Source organism: Rhinopithecus bieti, unplaced genomic scaffold (assembly GCF_001698545.2).
Source record: "Rhinopithecus bieti isolate Rb0 unplaced genomic scaffold, ASM169854v2 scaffold_21412, whole genome shotgun sequence".
In the NCBI taxonomy this organism is placed as follows: domain Eukaryota; kingdom Metazoa; phylum Chordata; class Mammalia; order Primates; family Cercopithecidae; genus Rhinopithecus; species Rhinopithecus bieti.
The window spans coordinates 1,852,675-1,876,807 of NW_016811643.1; the positions used below are offsets into that span (position 1 = coordinate 1,852,675).

General features: G+C 44.0%; 2 protein-coding genes across 21 annotated transcripts in view; one reads left to right on the top strand and one right to left on the bottom strand.

Annotated features, from left to right (window-relative positions):
• LRRC51 (leucine rich repeat containing 51) overlaps window positions 1-4,429 on the bottom strand; it is a 24,431-nt gene extending 20,002 nt beyond the window's left edge. For 4 of the 17 annotated variants that reach the window (XR_001889659.1, XM_017894359.1, XM_017894353.1 and 1 more), the window contains exon 1: window positions 3,868-3,991. The gene's annotated coding sequence lies outside the window, so the exon portion shown is untranslated. Of the gene's footprint in view, window positions 1-942; window positions 1,112-3,867 lie in introns of all 17 variants that reach the window. The other 13 variants (XM_017894352.1, XM_017894350.1, XM_017894346.1 and 10 more) reach the window with 7 other exon arrangements.
• NUMA1 (nuclear mitotic apparatus protein 1) overlaps window positions 4,060-24,133 on the top strand; it is an 85,532-nt gene continuing 65,458 nt past the window's right edge. The window contains exons 1-2 of one of the 4 annotated variants that reach the window (XM_017894331.1): window positions 4,060-4,308; window positions 15,386-15,449. The gene's annotated coding sequence lies outside the window, so the exon portion shown is untranslated. Of the gene's footprint in view, window positions 4,446-15,385; window positions 15,450-24,133 lie in introns of all 4 variants that reach the window. The other 3 variants (XM_017894334.1, XM_017894333.1, XM_017894335.1) reach the window with 3 other exon arrangements.

Genomic DNA, 24,133 nt, shown 5'->3' on the forward strand with positions numbered 1-24,133 from the left:
ACTTCAGCTCACTGCAACCTCTGCCTCCTGGGCTGAGGCAATCCCACCACCTCAGCCTCCCGAGTAGCTGGGACTACAGGCACATGTCACCACACCCTGCTAATTTTTGTATTTTTTTTGTAGAGACACGGTTTTGCCATGTTGCTTAGGCTGGTCTCAAACTCCTGGGCTCAAGCTATTTACTTACCTTGGCCTCCCGAAGTGCTGGGATTACAGGTGTGAGCCACTGTGCCCAGCCTAGATTATGTATATTTTTAAATAAACAATATTCTTTTATAAACCTATTTTTAAATTTTCGAATTATTGTAGATTATTAGCCTTTTTAATAGTTGCAAAGTATTTTATATTATGTATCATACTTTAATGTTATTCACTTAATTTAACTTTATTTAACCAATCCCAAGTTGACAGAAAACTTTTCAGTTTTGGGAAATTACTAAAGTTTTTGTAATTTGATTGTTGCTAGCCTATTCCTGACCTCTCTCAGGCAAGTTGCAACATAACACAGGAAGCTTTGAGGAATAATCACATAAATCTGATAGGAGATTCAACAGCCTGGCCTGAGAGTTTCTGATGATGGACTGATGGTAGAAAAAAAATCAAAGACAGCTATGAAAAATCTGCCACGTATTTAGCCAGGCATGGCAGCTCACACCTGTAGTCCCAGCTACTTGGGAGGCTGAGGTAGGAGTATGGCTCAAGCCCAGGAGTTCGAGGCTGCAGTGAGCTATGACTGTGCCACTGCACTCCAGTCTGGGCAACAGAGCAAGACTCTGTCAAAAGAAAAAAGAAAGAAAAATCTGCCACATAATCTAATATATTCTGGGAGGTTATATTCCCAGGTGCCAAAAGGAGGCCCAAGATTCAACCTGGCTTCTGTTTACCCGCCTCTACTACCATCTCAACTACAATTCTGCAGTCCAGCCAAATGTAACTACTCACCGTAAGTTCCTCAGAGCTGCCGCTGGGCCTCTTAAGTGGAACAGTGTCTCCTTCCAGCTCTGTCTGCTTGGAATATAGTTTTTCTTTCCTCCTTTTGCTTTGCTAATTCTTACTTCAGGGCTCAGATCAGGTTTCAACTTTTCTGAGAAGTCTACCTTTATCCTAAAATCTGTAATTATAGTGCTATGATTGCCATGGTAGCACTCATAACACTATAATTATCTGCTTACTATCTGTATGTCCATAAACACCACCAGGGCAGAAACCATATTTTTCTTACAGTTGTATCTCATAGTGCTGGCAAGTAGTAGGTGCTTAACAAACACATTAAAAATTGCAACTAAATAACACTACAAAGGAGAGGAACATGAGGTTGCTCTAATTGAGGGATCTGACCTGGTCTGAACAGTCTACAGGAAGACATTCCTGAAGAAGTGACTGAGAGAAATCCAAAGGATAAGTACAAATTAACTTATGGGGTAGGGGGTGCTGTGGAATGAGCATTCCAGGCAGATGTGACTGCTATATGCAAAGGTTCTATGGTGGAAGGGTACTTGGAAATTTTGAAGACCTTAAAGGTTATATAACTGAAGGGGAGAGGAGGAGGAATATGTATGGTTAGACTGGAGGCTGGAGAGATGGGAGCAATAGGAAACCACAAAGTATTAATATTAAATGGGGGTTGGCTGGGCGTGGTGGCTCACGCCTGTAATCTCAGCACTTTGGGAGGCCAAGGTGGGCAGATGACCTGAGGTTGGGAGTTCGAGACCAGCCTGACCAACATGAAGAAACCCCATCTCTACTAAAAACACAAAGTTAGCCGGATGTGGTGGCGCATGCCTGTAATCCCAGCTACTTGGGAGGCTGAGACAAGAGAATCGCTTGAAACCGGGAGGTGGAGGTTGCTGTGAGCCAAGATTGCGCCATTGCACTCCAGCCTGGGCAACAAGAGTGAAACTCTGCCTTGAAAAAACAAAAAAGAAAATTGGGGGTGGGGTGGAGAGTGAACAATTATCAGCTTTGCATTTTGAAGGATTACTCTGGTTGCAGTATGCAAATATGGCAGGACCTATATAAAAGATATTCAGGAAGTAAAGCTGATAAGACTTAATGATAGATGGGAAATGGAAGAGGTATTAAGTAAATGGAAGAGGTATTAACTCTTGGGTTTTGGGCTTGTGTATATTGTGGATAAAGGTAGGAGCACTGGAAGAGATCCAGACTTGGAGGAAAGGGTTGGGATACACAGAGATTGGTTTCAATTTCGGAAATGTAGAGTTTGGGTTGCCTTTGAGGTATCCTAAAGGAGATGTTGAGGAGGCAATTGGCTATATAGATCTGGAGCTTAGAGATGAGGGCTGGGCTAGAGATACACACTTGTGTACATTTGCATACAGGTGGAAAATGAAGTTGTGGGTGTGGAGGGGTACCCAAGAAGAGAATATAGAGTGCAGTAGCAAGAGGCGTAGGCCCAAACCTGGGAGAACTTTAAGGTAGTAAGTGGACCAATCAGGGCTAGCTAGCCACCAGCTAGAAACCAGCTAATCATGGTGGTCACTTCAGACATGGGTGCTATGTTAGCCCTTCTGTTTCCTGTTTAGTTAAAAATGTTCAAGTCTCATTGTCTTAGTCTCTCTAGTTCCTTTTCCCCATTAAAACTTTCAGGGGAGGATCTGAAATTCATTCCAGCGGAAGTGTAAATAATCCAAAGTAGGCCATACAGGTTCCTTTTCCCTGGGGCAGTTTAACTTGTTCCTTGGGACAAGACCTTCAGCTATAGAGGCAGTAGGCTGAAGCTAAAGAGACTTAGCTGGAAGTTGGAGAACTGGAGTCTAGTTCTAGCTCTGTCACTAATTTGGTGTGTGGCCTTGGGCAAGTCCCTTTTCTCTAGGTTTCAGTTTTCCAATCTGTGAAATGACGATAAATATCTTTGATTCACAGAGCTGTTAAGAGTATCAAAAGACAGACTGTGAAAGCATTGGGTAGGTTACTAAATGTAATAGATCTGTCGTGAGGACTAAAAAGAAGGAAGCTCTAACTGTAGAGCTTTGAATAGCGGACCATGGAGAAGGTGTGGGGAGAAAAGGGAATCTGGGGACAGGTTGAGAAGGGGTTTTACTCCTTGGAAGAGGAAGGAAAGAGGCACTTCACACCCCAGGAAGTTTCCTACATCTCCAGAATTAGGGTAGGGACTGCGATTTACTCTATCTAACGCCAACCACATGTCTTGGAAGGAGGTCTCAGTTCCTCAGAGGAAAACCCCATTTCTGAGGGCGTTTCTGATCTCCCACGTTATGCCTGGAACTTGAAGCATCCGATTTTGGGAGCCTTATGTTTGCGTTGGGGGCGGGGTTCGTTGTTTTGTTTGTTTTGTTTCGTTTTGTTTTGAGATGGGGATATCGCTCTGTAGCCCACGCTGGAGTGTAGTTGCGTGATCACTGCAACTCACTGCAGCTTCAATCTCTGGGCTCAAGCGATCCTCCCACCTCAGCCCCCTAGTAGGTGGGGCCACTGGAGCGCGCCACCAAGCCCGGCTAATTTTTTTGTATTTTTGGTAGAGACAGGGTTCGCCATGTTTCTCAGGCTGGTCTCGAACTCCTGGCCTTAAGCCATCCGCCTGCCTTTGTCTCCCAAAGTGTTGATTACAAGCATGAGGCACCGCTCCTGGCCCTGGGGGAGGTTCTTAAGCATCCCCAAATCTGTATGGATATATATCTCAACGCCTTTCCCTCCCTCTGTTCCCCTTGCCCAGTTTTGTCCCATGTGAGTGTTGTGTCTTGTTCACTGTGAAAGGTGATGAGGGTCGGGTGGGGAAATCTCAGATATCCGAGCAGGGAGGTTCTTAGTCATTCTGTGAGTGCCCCTCCCTTCTCCATAGATCTCTTGTCCCCTAGACCAGGTTTCCTGTTTTCCCGCCCGACTCACCCGCAGTCGCTTCCTCGCCAGTCTTGGCGTGCCACTGCCTCACGGTTACTCAGGGCAACTCCATGGCAACTGCTTTCGTCACCACGACCCGGCAGGCGCCATAAAAACTGACGCGGTGCTTACCGGGACCTGTAGTTTGTCATGGGCGGGGCTCTAAGGCCGCGGGTGACGCTGGGATTTGTGGTTCTCTTTGCCTTCAAGTCCAGGCCGGGGTCCGGAAGCGGTGATACCCCTTCTCTTTCCCAGTGGCCCTCAAACTTCCTTTCCCCGGGTCCTTAAGCGTGCCCCGCGTAAGTCAACGGCCGACAGAGGCCAATCAGAGGGCCGCGCGAGGGGGCGGGGCCATAGTTTAAACTAATTGTGCGTTCACAACGCTGGCGCTAGCCCACGACTAGGTACGATTCGGGTGAGTAGCGAGGCAGAGCGCGAGCGCGCAGCCAGGTAACCGGCGTGGGCACGCGTTTGGCGTGCGGCCTGGGCACCCGCAAGGGTGCCAGGCCTAAAAGGGGTGCTAGAGAGGCCGGTGCGAGCATAAGGCCTCCTCCTTAACCGAGTCCGAAAGGGCAGAATCTAGCGGGGTAAGGTTTGTGAGGAGAGGCGCCTGAGGGGGAGGAGCCGGGGGGGTGCCTTAAAGGGGAGGGTCTGTTTGGGGGCGTGTCTGTGGAATTAAGTCTGAAGGTGACGGGGTCGGGGTAGGGCAAGTTCCTGAAAGGCTTGTAAGCGAAGGGTCGGGTCGTGGAAAGTCTTCGTCTTTTATCGGTAACAATGGCAGTAATTATGGTAGTGCAGTAGTCAGCATTTTCTGAGCTACACCGTCCACAATGACCTGCCAAATGTTTATCTTTTTAATCTCCTAACCACCTGTTATACTTTAAAGATGGGGAGCCTGAGGTTTGTAATGTTTAGCTTGGCCTGGTTTACGTAGGCAGTGCGAGGTTGGCTCTACTTGGGGTTTTGCGGGTTGGGCATAAATGGGGACGGGGAAGGTGCTGTGTGGGGGCGTGCGTTGTCTTAGACTGGTCAGTGTATTTTGAGCCTCACTTTTCATATATGTAAACGGTGACCTTACCTGCCTTACCTACTTCCTGGGGTGGTTGTCCTGGTCAAAACAGGTATGTCTTTTTTTTTTTTTTTTTTTAATAATTTTTTGGTTTGTTTTTGTTTGTTTTTTCATCCACAGACTCTCACAGATAACATGTTTCATACACGCACCTCGGAGAGTACAAATTTATGACTATAAGTGGGGTGACTGTGTGAAGATTGTGGGTGGGCGGGAGCCCACTGGGTTAATGCTGCCGCCTATGGGTACTCTCTTTTGCTTACCTCTGAGTTAGCGCTTGTCATCTGTTAGTTTTTTTTTGTTTTGTTTTGTTTTGTTTTGTTTTTTGAGACGGAGTCTCACCCTGTCGCCCAGGCTGGAGTGCCGTGGCACGATCTCGGCTCACTGCGAGCTGTGCCTCCCGGGTTCAAGCAATTCCCTGCCTTAGCCTCCCAAGTAGCTGGGATTACAGGCGCCCGCCACCACGCCCGGCCTGTCATCTGGTATTTTAAGAGTCTATGCGAGTTTGTCTGCCCTTCTAGATAATGAGAGACTTTTTCGTCACTGCATCCTAATGGCCAGGCAGGATTTGCGACATGTAATGGGAATAAATGTATGCTTTGGGATAATTTCTTGGGCTGAAAGGGCACAGGAACTTCGCTTTCCCGTTTTCATTTAGTGGCATTTGAACCTCAGTATTAAGCTGTCTTCTCTGGAATGGCACTCCTTCTTGAAAACGTGATGATAGTTTCTTGCTTTAATACATAGTTCCCTCTCTCTAGTATCTGTTGCCTGGTTCTGTGTTTCCAAACTTCTGGGTTGTCTGGTCTTTAAAGCTTTAATGGTGAGGGAGTTGGGCCTGTCTTTACTGCTGTGAATAGATGGGAATCTGGGGCGAACATGAGGATCATGTAAGGTGCTTTCTGTCAGCACAGATGGGTGTGTGTTTCTTCTCTCCCACTTTCTGTGTGATATTTTCTTCTTTAGAGGAAGAACCACATACTTCTTTGTGAAAGCTTCAAAAGTACTATTTTCTTAGCCTAAGTTCAAGCAAGGGATGACTAATTGTAATGTCTGAGCTTTTAGTTCAAAGCGAAAAGCTGTACATTCCAAAAGCTTAAAGATCTTACCTGAAAGCGAATTAAGAAACATAGAATTCTTTTTTACATGTGGAACATGGAAGTGGGAAGAATGCCTTGAAACAAAACTGAATTCTAGAACTGTTAGGATGAGGGCATAGCGCTGCTTGGGTGGCTGAACAGAGCTGATCAGTGGCTGTTTGGACAGCTGTGTTTAATTGATAAAACTATGATCAGAAGATATTAGGTTGGTGCAAAAGTAATTGCAGTTGTTGCTGTTGAAAGTAATGGCAAAAATCGCAGTTACTTTTGCATTAACCTAATATATGGTGTGGTCATTTAATTCAGCCTCTTACCCAGTGTACACTAAACATACCAAAAGGTGTTGTCCAGACTCAAAGTGAGTACTTTCTAGAATGAGATCATTCCCAAAGTCAATCCATCTCTATGTTGAACAATTTTAATTAATAATTATTATTTTGTAGCTGGGCATGGTAGCTTGCCCTGTCATCCCAACTACTCTGGAGGCTGAGGCAGGAGGATTGCTTGAGCCTAGGAGTTCTTAGCTAGCCTGGGCAACAGAGTGAGACCCCCAACTCAATTAAAATATGTATATTGTTTTGTATTTTTAGTGATTATTTTGTTTTACCCATGTGTGTCTGCTGTTGGCTGTTTCACCGTTCTTCCCTGCATTTTATTCCTTCCTTTTTTATTGCATAGATATATACATCCCCCAGATGTTTGCTTCAGTGAGAATTTGTTAGTGGTAAATACTGTCTTCATTTAAAAAAAATCTTTATTTCACTTTCAGTCTTTTGTTGAGACGGAGTCTCGCTCTGTCGCCCAGGCTGGAGTGCAGTGACCAAATCTCAGCTCACTGCAAGCTCCGCCTCCTGGGTTCACGCCATTCTCCTGCCCAGCTCACTTTCAGTCTTGATTGGTAGTTTAGCTGGGTACTAGGCTTCCAATTATTGCCTCTTAGCACTTTGAAAGTGTTTTTTCAGCCGGGCGCGGTGGCTCACGCCGGTAATCCCAGCATTTTGGGAGGCCAGGGGGGCGGATCACAAGGTCAGGAGATCGAGACCATCCTGGCTAACATGGTGAAACCCCGTCTCTACTAAAAATACAAAAAAATTAGCCGGGCGTGGTGGTGATCGCCTGTAGTCCCAGCTACTTGGGAGGCTGAGGCAGGAGAATGACGTGAACCTGGGAGGCGGAGCTTGCAGTGAGCTGAGATCACGCCACTGCACTCCAGCCTGGGCGACAGCGAGAATCCGTCTCAAAACAAAAAACAAAAAAAACCGAAACTGTTTTTTCATTGAAATTCTGGCTTTTTGTTGTTACTCCTGAGAACTATGCTTACAGATTAACTTATTTAATTGTAGGTAACCTGTCTTTCTTTCTCGTTGTTTTTAAGATCCTCTTTGCTGTCATTTGTGTTCTGTACTTCCATTACATGGCGTGAATTTAAGTTTCTTTTCTTTTCTTTTCTTTTTTTTTTTTTGAGACGAAGTCTCGCTCTATCGCCCAGGCTGGAGTGCAGTGGCCGGATTGCAGCTCACTGCAAGCTCCACCTCCCGGGTAGCAGCTCACTGCGTCGCCCTCCCGAGTAGCTGGGACTACAGGCGCCTGCCACTTCACCCGGCTAGTTTTTTGTATTTTTTAGTGGAGACGGGGTTTCACCGTGTTAGCCAGGATGGTCTCGATCTCCTGACCTCGTGATCTGCCCATCTCGGTCTCCCAAAGTGCTGGGATTACAGGCTTGAGCCACCGCGCCCGGCCATTTTCTTAAATCACTATATACTGGGGGCATATAGTAATTCCTTAATCTGAAACTTCATGTATTTTCACTAATTGTGTAAAAATTCCCAATCATTATCTCTTTACCTCTCTCAGATCTCATGCTTAACTTATGTTGAACTTCCTCATTCTGTCATCCACATCTTATTCCTTCTTTCATAATTTCCATTTCTATTTTTCTGTGTTAACTTGTGGATAATTTCCTTATATCTATCTTCTAGTTTACTAGTTTACTCTTCAGCTAGGTTTGATTTGTTTTTTGAATTCTTATTTTTATTAGCTAACTTTTTCATTTATTGGAAGTGCTCTTTGATTCATTTTCAAATCTGCTTGTTTTCGTGATCTTGTTTTGTCTCATGTTTTCAATTTTGTGTGTGAAATCATTTTAAAGAAAGTTGAGTTTTGGCAGATGTCTACACCTGTAAACAGCAGCCATAATTGAGATACAGAGGATTTCTCTCACCCCCAAAAGATTTCTCATGCTTTTTTTTTTTTTTTTTTTTAAAAGGTGGAGTTTTGCTCTTGTTCCCCAGGCTGGAGTGCAGTGGTGCAATCTCAGCTCCGTGCAACCTCTGCTTCCCAGGTTCAAACGATTCTCCTGCCTCAGTCTCCTGAGTAGCTGGGATTACAGGCATGTGCCACCATGCCCACCTAATTCTGTATTTTTAGTAGATACGGAGTTTCACCACGTTGGTCATGCTGGTCTTGAACTCCCAACCTCAGGTAATCCGCCCTCCTTGGCCTCCCAAAGTGCTGGGATTACAGGCGTGAGCCACTGCGCCTGTCTCTCATACTTCTTTACAGTCCATTTTTCCTTTCACTCTGATACCAGGAACCACTGATTGATTGTTTGTTTTTCACTACAGATTAATTTCTGCTTTCTAGAATTTTATTTTATTTTATTTTTTGAGATAGGATCTATCTGGCTTTGTTGCTCAGGCTGGAGTGCAGTTGCAGGATCTTGGTTCACTGCAACCTCTGCCTCCTGGGCTCAAGCAATCTGCCCACCTCAGCCTACCAAGTAGCTGGGACTACAGGTGCACACCACCATACCCAGCAAATTTTTATATTTTTTGTAGAGACAGGGTTTTGCCATGTTGCCCAGGCTGGTCTCGAACTCCTGGGCTCGAGCAGTCAACCCACCTCAGCCTCCCAATGTGCTAGGATTACTGGCATGAACTACTTCACCCAGCCTGTTTTGAATTCCTAGAAGGTTTTTCCCTCCTATCTCACTAAGTGAGCAAGGCAAGCTTTTTTATTTCTCTCTGGACAGATTTTTGTTTTCTAGTTTATTATCTTAGTATAAATTTAAGAGACTCGCCTCTGCACAGGGATCTCAGTGCCTTTTGTGGACTCAAGATCTGTCTTCTGAACCTATGAGGGTGTTATAAATTCCATACACTGCTAGGACAGCTATGTCATCAGCTCACTCAATCCTCCTCACTAATTCTTTGTTTTTGGTTGCTGGGGATTTTTCTTACTTTCTTGAGAGCTCAGTTTATCTATATGTCAGTTCAGATCCAATCAGCAAAACAGAAACCACACAATAGAGTGAAATCCATAAAGGAGATTGCTTTAAAGCCTTGGTGGAGGGCTGAAAAAGCAAAAAGAGAATATTAAAGTAACTTCGATATAATAACTGCATAAAGAAGTTTTCTCATCCAGGACTGAAAAACAGGGAGGAAGGTTGGGGTTACCAGAACCTAGAAGTCTAGAGGGATCTGGAGGAGCTGCACCCAGATTCTCTGGAGAGAGGGTGTTGCCTGGTGCTGTTGGTTTCTCAGGCCCTCATAGGAGGAACCTGGAGGAGCTGGCTTCTGTTGAGCCTTACTTAGCTGATGCTGGTGCCTTTGAGTGACAGGAGGCTGGTTTGGGGAGGTTAGAAAGCAACTGGGAAGAACCAACTTCTGTTGTCAAGAAACATCAGGCTACAGGAAGGAGGAAGTCTCTTGTAGTCTTCTCTTGTCTTCTGTTTTCCCTTTATCACCCCCTGTTGACAGGGAGTCAGCTGGCAAATGGGAAATGGGGTTTAGTGGAGTCCAGGCCCCAGCTACACAAAGCGGAGCATAATGGTAGATTTGGAGCTGAGAGACAATACCTTAATAGCTGGCACAGTCTAAAAGGATGTTTATTATATTTTTCTGAGCACTTCCAGGCATATTTAATAGGAAGGTGTTCAGGTTATCTGGTCTGTTTTTTGTATTGTTTATTATTTTTATTTTATTTATTTATTTGTTTATTTATTTATTTTGAGATGGAATCTCACTCTTGTCACCCAGGCTGAAGTGCAGTGGTGCAGTCTTGGCTCATTACAACCTCTGCCTCCCGGGCTTAAGCGATTCTCCTGCCTCAGCCTCCCGAGTAGCTGGGATTAAAGGCACGTGCCACCACAACTGGCTAATTTTTGTATTTTTAGTTGAGACAGGGTTTGACCATGTTGCCCACGCTGGTCTCGAACTCCTGACCTCAGGTGATCCACCCACCTCGGCCTCCCAAAGTGCTGGGATTACCAGCGTGAGCCACCGCACCCAGCCTGCTTGTTATTTTGAGACAGGGTCTTGCTCTGTCACTGGCTGGAGTGCAGTGGCGTCATCATAGCTCACTGCAGCCTCAATCTCCTGGACTCAAGCTATCCTCCCACCTCAGCCTCCTGAGTAGCTGAAACTACAGGTATTCGCCACTGTGCCTGGCAACTCTTTATTTTAGTAGAGACGAGGTCTTGGTATGTTGCCCAGGCTGGTCTCAAATTCTTGAGCTCAAGCAATTCTGTCAAAGTGCTGGGATTACAAGCATGAACCACCACACCCAGCCTGGTCTGTTCTATCAACAGTTAGTAATAGCAATAGGTGACTTTGTTTTCCAGTATATGCTGTGAACTAGGCACTGTTCTAAGTACTTTACAGAAACTACTTCTTTTTATTTTTTTTGAGATGGACCCTCGCTCTATTGCCCAGACTAGAGTACAGTGGTGCAATCTCTGCTCACTGCAACTTCTGCCTCCCGGGTTCAAGTGATTCTCCTGCCTCAGCCTCCTGAGTAGCTGGGATTACAGGCATACACCACTACTGCCTGGTTAATTTCTGGGGATTTTTTTGTGTTTTGAGATGGAGTTTCACTCCTGGTGCCCAGGCTGGAGTGCAATGGCGCAATCTCGGCTCACCACAACCTCTGCCTCCGAGGTTCAAGTGATTCTTCTGCCTCATCCTCCTGAGTAGCTGTGATTACAGGCATGTGCCACCAAGCCCAGCTATTTTTTTTTTTTTTTTTTTTTTTTTGTATTTTTAGTAGAGATGGTGGTTCTCCATGTTGGCCAGTCTGGTCTTGAACTCCTGACCTCAGGTGATCCACCCGCCTCAGCCTCCCAAAGTGCTGGGATTACAGGTGTAAGCCACTGCGTCTGGCCAAAGGCAGCCTTTTTATAGCAGTTTGAACTTCTGTACCAGTCTCTACTATTCTATGATTGTTGGTTTGGTTTTCTTATTCTAAATACAGGACTTTATACTTAATTCTGTTACATTATTTCTTATTTTTTGGTAACATCAGACCTATTGAGATCTTCTTGCCTGGTTAAATCTAAAAACATTATATTGTCTATGATTCACAGTTTAATTCCAAAGCTTGACAAGCAGGCCTTCTAGGTTTTCATTCTAAGTCTTTGGTAAAAAGGCTAAACCTGATAGGTTTGATAAACAAATTCCATGTCACAGCACTATACATTTTACTCCAGTTAACAGAGGTTTTAGGGGAATGGTTTTGACTATTCCTCTGGAAAATTGGGGGAGAAGCTGTCTGGAAAGGCCAGTATCTTGGGTCTCATTGAGGGGAGGAGAGAACCAAGGTAAAAGGTTGACCATTAGATAATCAGTCGCCCTAATAAGGGGCCATTTGGCAAAAGTAAAAATGATGTATCTGATGGCTGTAGAAGGGAGAGAAGGCATTATTGCATAGCATGATCCTGGGTTGAGGCCTCTTTTAGCAGCTGTGTCGCCTGCTCTTTCTGTCCTATTGAAGGGCCAGTTTCTTTGAAGTCTGCACAGGAAATGCCAGTGATTCAGCCTTGCAGATTTCTTCTGCTTTATTGCAGCTGAGAACTGGTTTATCTGGTGAGAAGGAAAGACTGCATGCATTTCAGGCATGTTTATTTGATACTTGAGTGCCTTCCTGTGACTGGCCAGAGACACTTGTTTTGCATGTTGTCAAATTTTTGGTACCTGGTGGCAAGGTGGATGCAATGTGACCTCAACACTTGGTCCTCTGAGGTCACATTGTATCCACCTTACCACTGGGTACCAACGTGTGGGCAGCAACTGCATTCAGCCCTGTGATGGCCTGTACTTCTGTGATGGCCTCAATGAGGAGAGAGGTAATTGCCTGCTTTTCTAGATTTCCTGTGGTGAGACAATGTGAGTTTTGTTTTGTTTTGTTTTGTTTTTTTTTGAGACGGAGTCTTGCTCTGTTGCCCAGGCTGCAGTGGAGTGGCCGGATCTCAGCTCACTGCAAGCTCTGCCTCCCGGGTTCACGCCATTCTCCTGCCTCAGGCTCCCGAGAAACTGGGACTACAGGCCGCCCGCCACCTTGCCCGGCTAGTTTTTTGTATTTTTTTTTTTTTAGTAGAGACGGGGTTTCACCGTGTTAGCCAGGATAGTCTCGATCTCCAGACCTCGTGATCCGCCCATCTCAGCCTCCCAAAGTGCTGGGATTACAGGCTTGAGCCAAAGCCACCGCGCCCGGCCGACAATGTGAGTTTTGGAGAAACCTCTTATTCCCTAAGAATTTCCTACTATACCCCTCATGAGCTGCAGCAAAGTGGACGCTGTCTGATTGCTGACCTCCAAATGCCCAGTTTTCTTAGGTAGTGAGCAGATACCTAATGTAATGAGTGCCTATTATATCTGTCACAGATCTGAGTATATAAAAAAGTATATAGTACAGGATTTCGCTCCTTACTAAATTTTTTTATTTTGAAAATTTTCAAACCTATAGATATTTTGTAAAATAATATAACAAATACTTATATACTTTTCATTTAGCTTCCCTGTTAACATTTTGCCAAATTTGCTCTCTATTTATCTTTTCTGAATCTTTTTGACTGTTAGATATAAATATTATATTATTTAATCCTTATTTCAGCAAGTATTTCATAAGAAAAAAGTATCTTCCTGTATAACTACAGTACTCTTAACACTCAGGAAACTTAACATTGATTCAGTGCATCCAATGTATAGTACTTATTCAGATTTCTTGTATTTTCCCAATGATGTCTTTTATTGAGTTTTTTAAAATTCAGGATTCACTGAAGGATCACGCATGTATTTATGCACTTGTCATGACTGTCATGTCTTTAGTCTGCTTTAACTTTGAACAGTTCTTTTTTATTTTTTTATTTTTTTTTATTTTTATTTTTTTTTTTTTCTTTTGAGACGGAGGCTCTCGCTCTGCGCCCAGGCTGGAGTGCCCCAGTGGGGCCGCAATCTCAGCCCTCACTGCCCAAGCTCCCGCCCTCCCCCGGGTTTACGGGCCTTCTCCTGCCTCAGCCCCAGTAGCTGGGACACACCAAAGCGGGGCCCGCCACCTCGCCGGGCTAGTTTTTATATTTTTTTAGGTAGAGACGGGGCTTTCACCGGGTTAGCCAGGGATGTCTCGATCTCCTGCACCTTGTGATCCGCCCGTCTCGGCTCCAAAGTGGCTGGGATTACAGCTTGAGCCCACGCGGCCCGGCGAACAGTTCTTTTTTAATCTGCAATGCCTTTTGTCTTTCATAGCATTTGTCTGATTGTTTCTTCTGGATTAGATTCAGGTTAGGCGTTTTTGGTGGTAGAACTATATAGATTAATAGTTTGATTGATGAGGCTGACACTAAAATACATAGAAGCAGTATCTGATTTTGTAAGACAGTATATAATTTAGCACTTATTTGTGCTATCTAATCTATAAACCCTGTAGGAATTTACAGAAGAAGGAATTCAGTAGGACTTGGAATAACTAGGAATGAAATATTTTGGGAGAAAGATGGGGTTTGGAAGATGGACAGAATTGGAGGCAGTTGGGATATGGTTAGATAAGCTGTGATTTGGGCTTCCCATCCTACTATTAAGGTTGTGTATCATGAAAAGTGACTTTGAGGGTTCTGTATCTTCCATGGTGTTTGTACTGCTAGCAGCCTCTTGCTTTGGCATCAGACAGGTCTAGAGACTGTGCCCAGCATCTTGCCAGTTACCTAACCTTGGGGAAGTTTCCTCATTTGCAAGATAGAGTATTAGTAACTATTTAAAAGGTTACTGTGGCCAGGCGCGGTGGCTCAAGCCTGTAATCCCAGCACTTTGGGAGGCTGAGACGGGCAGATCACAAGGTCAGGATATCGAGACCATCCTGGCTAACACGGTGAAACCCCGTCTCTACTAAAAAATACAAAAAAACTAGCCGGGTGAGGTGGTGGGCGCCTGTAGTCCCAGCTACTCGGGAGGCTGAGGCAGGAGAATGGCGTAAACCTGGGAGGCGGAGCTTGCAGTGAGCTGAGATCCGGCCACTGCACTGCAGCCTGGGCGACAGAGCGAGACTCCGTCTCAAAAAAAAAGGTTACTGTGATGCTCACAATGAGATACTACATAAATATTTGAATTAAAATATTTGAATGCCTTTACGGGAGTGCATCGTTTCCTAGATCTGCCATGTGCCCCGCTGGATCGTTTTGTTTTGTTTTGTTTTGTTTTGTTTGGATACAGGGTTTCGCTCCTTTGCCCAGGCTGGAGTCCAGTGGTGTGGTCTCGGCTCACTGCAACCTCCCAAGTAGGTAGAAGCCAGGCACAATCCACCACACCTGGCTAATTTTTTGTATTTTTGTAGAGACAGAGTTTTTCTATGTTGCCCAGGCTGGTCCCGAACTCCTGAGCTTAAGTGAGCCGCCCACCTTAGCCTCCCAAAGTGCTGGGATTACCGCTGTCAGCCACTGCGCCTTGCCTGGATCATTTGTTTCTGTTACTTGCCTGACCCCTGACGACGTTTGAATTTACCACTCCTGGATAATTGAAGGCAGGGAAATAAGAAAAGGCTTGGCTCACGCAGAGAGAAGTGGGAAGATTGGCTTGATCAATTCAGAGTGTATTCTGTAGAATAGTGGGAAATAAGGTTGAATAAATGACTTGAGGCCATATAATGGAGGATTTGGAAAGTTAAGCCAAAGAATTTAGATATGATGCTTTAGGGAGAAGAAAACTGTGGAAGATTTTTTTTTTTTTTTTTTGTGGAAGATTTTTGAGCAGGAGGAGGGACACTTGAAAATGAGAGTGGTGTGGGGCCTCCTGAGGAAGCAGCTTTCTGGCTTAGAGACTGAAATCCTAACAGGGCAGGGCCTTCACAGTGCTGACCAAGTGTGGGTGTGGCTTGGCAGTCTTGCCACGGAAGGCCAGAATTTCTGCCCCAGTGACTCTTCCTGCTCTGCCACTGACTCACCCCATTGACCTGGCCTGCATGGCTTCCCTTCTGCTTGCTGTCCGATCCACAGAATGCTGGGGTTGCCCAGGATAACGTGAGGCTGAGCTGACCAAGAGTGGGTAGGTTAGGGGAATGAGTAATCATTCCTGTCCCTTTGCCCCTTCCCTAGGTGGAAACTAAGCCAGACTGCCAGGGATCACCCTGTTCTAGTGCGTGGAGGCTTCCACCAGGAGGTAAGTCAAAATGGTTCCTGCCCTCTACTTTTTCATAGGTCAGATTTGTCCTGAGCAGGAGCTCTACTATTTACTTTTTCCCTGACTCAGTTTCTTCAGAATGACTGTCTTTCAATTATTTGAAGCAAACAGGTTACTGTAGGAGGAGAGCAGAGAGGTTTAATAAAGATATTTTTCTAACTGTGGTAGGGTGGTGTTCAGAGGTTTTCATTGGACCTTGCTCTGAAGTAGATTGCCTCGAACTCTTGTGAGCCAGACACTAAACATTGGCCATTGAGGCCACTGCAGAGAAGTCCTGGTCTTTAAGCCATTATTTCTCCACTACTGGGTTTCAGAACCATTCTTGGTGTGCTTTAGTGTCCCAAGTTATTTATGTCCCTTTTGATCGGGGAATGAAGGAAGTGAGAAGCAGGGGAGGAGGAGCTGTATGCATAAGTATGTGTGGGTGCATTATGCTGGGAGTTCGGGTGTCTGGGTTTCTCGTCCTGACTGTCGCTAACCAGATGTGTGACCAGGGACAAATTGCCTAACGTCAATGGACTGAACTTTTCTCATATGTGTAAAGGGACAGTTTGGATTATATGATCTTGAAGATTTCTTCCAGGGCCAAAATTTATCATTATATAATGTGTAATTATAAAGTAATGTAATAGCTGAACAAATGTGACAGATACTGTATATGTCTTGCCCCCTTGATTGTAATTATGGGGTAATTACAATGTTTATAAGTTTGACCCCTTCAAAGTAATTGTGTTCTCAGCCTTTAGATTTCCTTTGGTGATGGTGTCATTGCCTCAGATTACCTCTGAGCCAATCTTTGAGTATGCTCAGAGGTAGCAAATCTTTACTCTTAGCGTGGTGGATTCCGTTTTTAGAAACAGCCAGAAGATGCCATGAGCCAAATAATCATGCAAGGCCATACCTTTTTTGGTGAAGAATGAGGTGTGACTATAAAACAGTAACACCAAATTTTTCTGTTTGTCTCACATGGAGTAGACTTTAAAAGCAGCTCCCAAAGAAGTGTTTTGTTAGAATGAGTAAATAACTTCCTAAGGAGAGTATTTTGATTGCAGTTTTCATTTGATTTAATAAGATTAGAAATGTCTGCTTGAAAACAAGTCACTTTCCTTTATAGTAACTGTGCATATGCTTGCTTATACATTGGGGTGACTAGATAGTGGAGAAAACTGGCCTTTTTTTTTTTTTTTTTGTAGACAGGGTCTCTTGTCACCCAGGCTGGAGTGCAATGGCGGGATCTCGGCTCACTGCAACCTCTACCTCTCGGGTTCAAGCGGTTCTCCTGCTTCAGCCTCCCTAGTAGCTGTGATTACAGGCATGTGCCACCATGCCCAGCTAATTTTTTGTATTTTTAGTAGAGACAGGGTTTCACCATGTTGGCCAGGCTGGTCTTGAACTCCTGACCTCAAGTGATCCACCCGACTTGGCCTCCCAAAGTGCTAGGATTACAGGCGTGAGCCACCGTGCCCTGCCAAAAACTGGTCTTTCTCCTGGTACTCCTCCCAAATCACAAGTGTGTTGAGGGCTGAAAAGAGTTGAAACATGTTGCTCTATAGGAAACTGCAGCTGAGGAGCCATTGCAGTCCCATCTCCAGAAGACCCACAGAAAGAGTTAGAAGAGTTCTTCAGGCTGTGGCAGCCACTGCCCACCAGCACACCCAAATCAATCAAGATGAGTCCCAGGTGATGAGGCTGAAGCAGATGATTTGGTAGCTCCAGTCTGTTTTAGGGAGAAATGATGTATTAAATCACTACATTGATTTGTTTTTTGTTGTTAGCAGTTGTGGGTTTGAAAAAAGGTAGGCAGGAAGATGGTGAAGGGGTCAAGCATAGGGGCTGTTACCTTGAATATATGCAAATTAAGCTGATTATATTATAGTGCCCTGTAGTCTGTTCCTGGAAATGGTGGTCTTCAAAACTGATCAGTAAAATGAGGTATTAGACAGCCTGTTCAAAAGATTCTGTCACTAAGTTACTGTATAATCATTTGCAGTTCTCTTTCTTACTTTAAACATTGTTTTCTTCATTTTTATATTGGAAAAGTTAAGAGATGCTAAAAGTTCTAGATCTGAAAATTGGATAAGCCTAAGGAGGTCTGAGGTAGGGAAATGTCTATTCTAAGCTGTTTGACTCCTGGACTTGGGGTAGGAGTGGAATTTCCTTTTTACTTCCTAAATTATAGTTACTTTACTCTGTACTTAGAGTCACAGCTGGATGATCAAATATTAAGTAGCTATTTAATGAGAAGCAGGCACTGGAAGCCTGCTCCTGAAAAACAATCACAGGACATGTTAGTCCCAAGAGAAGTCATTCCTTGGTAGGACTTATTGTTTGAAGGAGGTGGGGGTGAATTTCATCAAAATGGACAGTGTAGATATTGTGATTCAGAGAATTGAGAGACTTTGTTTCCTGCTGTTACTAATTTCAAGCCTTTCTTTAAAGGGATTCTCCTCATGATTGGTACAGTGGGATTCATTTAGAGAAAAAGTCTTGTGTACCAGGATTAGAAGTTAATGCCCAAGAGCAGGGCCAGTTGCTGGAGGACAAAGTGGCATAATCAGTTGCTTTTCAATACTTAGATCCTATAGGTGACCTCAAAGATAAAATAGGCTACTTTGTAGCCCAGATCTTCCAGCCTAGTGCCTAGCAAGCTCACTAAGGAGAGGAGGTGACCTGTAGAATCCACACCTCTTAATCTCCCTATTTCTCTTCTTTTCCCTCAGTGCCCTTTAGTTTTAATTAGGATTGTGTAAACGTAGTCATGTTGCCAGTCCTCATGAAGTGGCAAGCCCTTGACATTTTCTGCTGGTCACTCATGCTACATATATAACTTGCAATTAGAGGGACTAGCTTCTTTGACAATTTGCCATCCATGGCTGTACCACTGAAAGAATTCAGATTAGGGCCAATTGGCTGTCATTTACTCAGGCAGCATATTTAGTACCTACTGTGTGCAAGCAGTGTGCTGGAGTAGAAATGATTTTAAAATGGTTTCTGCCTTCCAGGAGTTTAGTAAAATGAAACAAGTATTACAGCTAGCATCCACCCAGGGAGGATTGTAATTAACTTTGCAGAGGAACAAGCAATATGGGAGCATGTAGAGGAAAGAACAATTGTTCCTGATTGTGGGAGCGATAAGGAGAGTTTCTGAAGGGAGAAGGCATTTTAGCCAGGTTGTAAAGGAATAATAGGAGTTCAGTAGGTTTAGGAGACAGGGCATTTGATGGAGGTCACACCATGGGCAAAGGCACAGAGCTTGGAAAATGCCTGGCATATATGGGGAAAATGTGCCTGAGATAGAGGATATTTTAGGGAATGAACTGAAGATGAGGCTGGGAAGGAAATTTTGAGGGTTGGATCTTAGAGAACCTTAAGTGTCAGGCTAAGAGATTTGGATTTTATTCTTCATGGAATTAGCTATTAAGTGTTTTTGATTTACAGACTAACATGACCCAATCTATGTTATTTAAATCTTGTCTGTTCTTCAGTGTAAAGTCTTAGAGGTTAGGTTGAGAGAAGGTGGTGGTCCTGGTTCTTACAATACAGTATAAAGTTTGTCAGGCATGTCATGTTTGGGATCTTGATTCCTCAGTTATATTTACTAAAACAACTCCAAAAGCAAGAAGGCAGGAAGTGGTCAGAGCTGTGTCCCTTTAAACTGAGCTCACTACCCACCAAAGATGATTTTCTTAGGCATATACATTATGAACAGTCTTATTGCTAGTGGATTGCTTACTACTGATAATTCTTTGTGGATAAAATTTCTCACAAGGAGCGGGCTTTTCATTACAGGGCAGAAACCAAAAACATTTTTTGAGCCTGATTGGAAAATAGTATATACTCATTCTAGGACATGTGAAAAACACAGAGAAGTATAAGGAAGAAAACTAAAATCACCCATAATCCCACTATCTGGAGAAAACTACTGTTCTTATTTTAGCATATTTTCTTTTAGTATTTTGTGCTTGCATATTTCTGGTTTTGCAATTTCCAGATCATATATTACCTAAAATTTTATATTCTGCTTTTTTCCCCATTTACCATTTTTTCATTATATAAATTTATATATACTCTTCATAAATATTTGTAATGGCTGCATAATAGTCTATCATATAGGAATTTTATATGCTTTCAGGTTTTTTTAAATAATAATTGAATTTTTTTCAAATCATTTTTGTAATAGATGTAACAAATAAGTCCCCAAAAAGTCTTTGCCCTAGTTCTGCCCTGCAGAAGTAACCATTATATATTAATAGTTTTTTGTGTATCTTTACATGAACATTATTATGCATAAGTTTTTGTCTATGTTTTTGGTTTTTTTTATGATACATATCTACAAATAGATTACTAGATTAAACAATATGAAACTAATTTTTTCCTAATGTATATGATGGTACTATTTAGAAAACATGAAAAATAATGTGTTAAGGGAGAAAGTAAAAGGCACCCATAATTCCACAACTCAGAAATGAACATTATTTGGTATACTTCCTTACAAGTATACATACACATATACAAATTCACAAGTATGTGGGGAGAGGGATAGATATGTATATGATATATCTATCTGTCTATAAATATTTGTATATATAGTTTTTAAAATGGGGCCATACCATAATAGTTTTATCCTACCTTTTTTTTTTTTTTTTTTTTTTGAGACAGGGTCTCACTCTCTCACCCAGGCTTGAGTGCAGTGGTACAATCACAGCTCGCTGCAGCCTCAACCTCCTGGGCTCAAGTGATCCTCCTACCTTAGCCTCCCAAATATCTGGGACTACAGATGCATGCCACTGTGCCCGGCTAATTTTTGTATTTTTTGTAGAGATAGGGTTTCACCATGTTCCCCAGGCTGGTCTTGAACTCCTGAGCCCAAGCGATTCACCTGGCTTGGCCTCCCAAAGGGCTGGGATTACAGGCATGTGCCACTGCACCCAGCCTATATCCTGCTTTTAAAATTCAGCATTTCCTGAGTATTTCCCCGTGTCATTAAAATTATTTAAAACTTTTTTTTTTTTTCAGGGACAGGGCCTTGCTTTGTCACTCAGGCTGGAGTGCAGTGGTACAGCTGCAGTCCTAGCTCACTGCAGCCTTGAGCTCCTGGGCTCAAGTGATCTTCCTGCTTTAGCTTCCCAAGTAGCTGGGACTACAGACGCATGCCATCATGCCCAGCTAATTTTTTATTTTTTTATTTTTTGTAGAAGTGGAGTCCACTGTGTTGCCCAAACTGGTCTTGAACTCCTGGGCTTAAGCAATCCTCCCACCTCAGCCTTCCAAAGTGCTGGGATTATAGGCGTGAACCACTGTACCCAGCCAAACTTATTTAAAACATTTTAAGTGACTGCTTAAGATTTCATCATATGTATATTCATGCCATAATTTATTGTTAGATATTTAGTTTTTCTTCAGTTTTTCAGAATGATAAATAATTCTGTTAATGTCCATGTATCTTTGTATTTCAGATTGTTTCCTTAACTTTTATTTCTGTGATTGGAATTGTTTGATAAAAGAACATGAGCTTCTTTTTTTTTGACCACAACATCTCACTCTATTACCCAGGCTACAGTGCAGTAGTATGATCACAGCTTATTGCAGTTTCAGCCTCCCAAGCTCAGACTCAAGTGATCCTCCCACCTTAGCCTCCGAGTAGCTGGGACTACAGGTGTGCACCACCACACCTGGCTAATTTTTAATTTTTTTGTAGAAACATGGTCTCACTGTGTTGCCCAGGCTGGTCTTGAACTCCTGGGCTCAAGCAGTCCTCCTAACTTGGCCTTCCAAAGTGCTGGGGTGATAAGCTTCAACCACTGTACCCAGCCAGCTTTTTTTTTTTTTTTTTTTTGAGTTTTGGTAAAATGTATGTAACAAAATTTACTAGTTTAGGCTGGGTGCAGTGGCTCACGCCTGTCATCCTAGCACCAGCACTTTGGGAGGCTGAGGCGAGAAGATTGCTGGTCTCGAACTCCCGGCCTCAAGAGATCCTCCTGGTGCAGATGTGAGCCACCATACCCAGCCAAATATGAACATTTTTGTTTCTTTGTTTCTTTGTTTTGAGACAGGGTCTCACTCTGTCACCCAGGCTGGAGTGCAGTGGTGTGATCACAGCTCGCTGCAGTCTCAACCTTCTGGGGTTCAAGTGATCCTCTCACATCAGCCTCCCGAGTAACTGGGACCACAGGTGTGCACCACCATAGCTGGCTAATTTTTAATTTTTTTGTAGAGATGAGGTCTCACTATGTTGCCTAGGCTGGTCTTGAACTCCTGGGCTCAAGCAGTCCTTCCACCTCAGTCTCCCAAAGTGCTGGGATTTTGGGCATGTGCCACCACCACACCTGGCCCAAATATCAAGGTTTTGTTTTTTGTTTTTTGTTTTTTTTGAGATGGAGTTTCGCTCTTGTTGCCCAGGCTGGAGTGCAATGGCGCGATCTCAGCTCACTGCAACCTCCACCTTCCAGGTTCAAGCGATTCTCCTGCCTCAGCCTCCCGAGTGGTTGGGATTACATGCATGCGCTGTCACGCCTGGCTAATTTTGTATTTTTTTAAGACGGTTTTCTCCATGTTGGTCAGGCTGGTCTTGAACTCCTTACCTTAGGTGATCCACCCGCCTCAGCCTCCCAAAGTGCTAGGATTACAGGCATTAAGGTTGATATGTATTGCCAAGTTCCTATCCAGAGAACCACTTAATATCTGTTTATTTGTGTAAGAAAATGCACTGTTTTTTGTTTGTTTGTTTTTTGAGACGAAGTCTCGCTCTTGTCCCTCAGTCTGGAGTGCAATGGCGCGATCTCAGCTCACTGCAACCTCCGCCTCCCGGGTTCAAGCGATTCTCCTGCCTCGGCCTCCCAAGTAGCTGGGATTACAGGTGCGTACCACCACACCCAGCTAATTTTCTGTATTTTAAGTAGAGACAGGGTTTCACCATGTTGGCCAGGCTGGTCTCGAACTCCTGACCTCAGGTGATCCACCCGCCTTGGCCTTCTAAAGTGCTAGGATTACAGGCGTGAGCCACCGCACCTGGCCTAAAATGCACTGTTCTTTGATTATTAATTTCTCATTCAAAATTCTATATTAAGTTAAATTTCCTGGAGAGTATGATAGCTTTTTTTTTTAACCATTATTTTGTAAAACCAAAATTTGGGAGAGAATGTGAGGAGAAATTGAAAAGATCACTGATATTACCTAAATGACCCTGTTACTTAAAGTGACCTTTTGAAGTAAGAGGAAATGAAACAAGTTACACTGAGTTCCTCCACTGATGAAATGGGGAGGATGACACCTTCCCTGCCTGCCGTACAGGAATTGAATGGCTTAAAATTCTCTGTAGAAATAACTTCTTTCATGGCCAGGATCTTCAGAAGGGTACAATCTAGAGGGGAGAATTGGCGTTCCTTTCCCACAGTGATCAGGGGCCCTAGCTCTTAGCAGTTGGTTTGACATGCTGGAAATGTTCAGCTGCTTCCTAGCGAATCTGCTAGCAAAAGGGAAGGAGACACCTGTGTTGGGTTGTGTGGTGTGGTGTGGGGTGGGGGTGGGGTGTGGGGTGGTATGGTGTGTATGTGTGTTTGTTGGGGGTGTTTAGCAGTAGACATAGTGGAGCTTGCTTTGGTTTTATATTATTGTAGTGTGTAGGTAGGAACTACGTTGTCAAAATCACTGAAGGACAGTAGGAACCAGATTTGTTTGTTTCCCATTAGACAAAATTAAATAAGGGGCCAGGCATGGTGGCTCATGCCTATAATCCCAGCACTTTGGGAGGCAGAGGCAGAAGGACTGCTTGAGGCCAGGAGTTCGAGATGAGCCTAGGCAACATGGCAAGGCCCTGTCTCTACAAAAAATACAAAAATTTGCCAGATGTGGTGGCTCCCACCTGTGGTCCCGGCTACTCAGGAGTCTGAGGAAGGAGGATCACTTGAGCCTGGGAGGTTGAGGCTGTGGTAAGCTGTGATTATACCACTGCACTCCAGCCTGGGCAACAGAATGAGGCTCTGTCTCCAAAAAAAAGAAAGAAAGAAAGAAACAAGGAAGGTGAAGAGTAGTGGATAGGAAATCTTTTGGTGTTGCAACACCAAACACTTCATTTGAGTGTTTTGGGCTCTTTCCTTTGGGATTATATACCAGACCTATACTGCATATAAATTTATTAGAAAATGAGCCACACACTGTAACATAGCCATGCTCTGGCTGTGGCCAATTAGACCATCACTAATCCCCACTGAGAAGCTTTTCTTTTTTTGTTTTGGGACAGGGTCTTGCTCTATCACCCAGATTCTGGAGTGCAGTGGTGCGATCATAGCTCACTGCAACCTGGAACTCCTTGGTTCAAGGGGTCCTCCTGCCTCAGCCTCCCAAGTAGCTGGAACTACAGACACACACCCCTGTGCCTGGCTAATTTTTAATTTTTTAATTTTTTTAGACAGAGTCTTGCTGTGTTGCCAGGCTGGAGTGCAGTGGCATGATCTCGGCTCACTGCAGGCTCCAACTCCCTGGTTCCAGTGATTCTCCTGCCTCAGCCTCCTGAATAGCTGGGTTTACAGGTACATGCCACCACGGCCAGCTAATTTTTGTAATTTTAGTACAGATGGGGTTTCACCATGTTGGCCAGGATAGTCTCGATTCTCCTAACCTCGTGATCCGCCCACCTCGGCCTCCCAAAATGCTGGGATTACAGG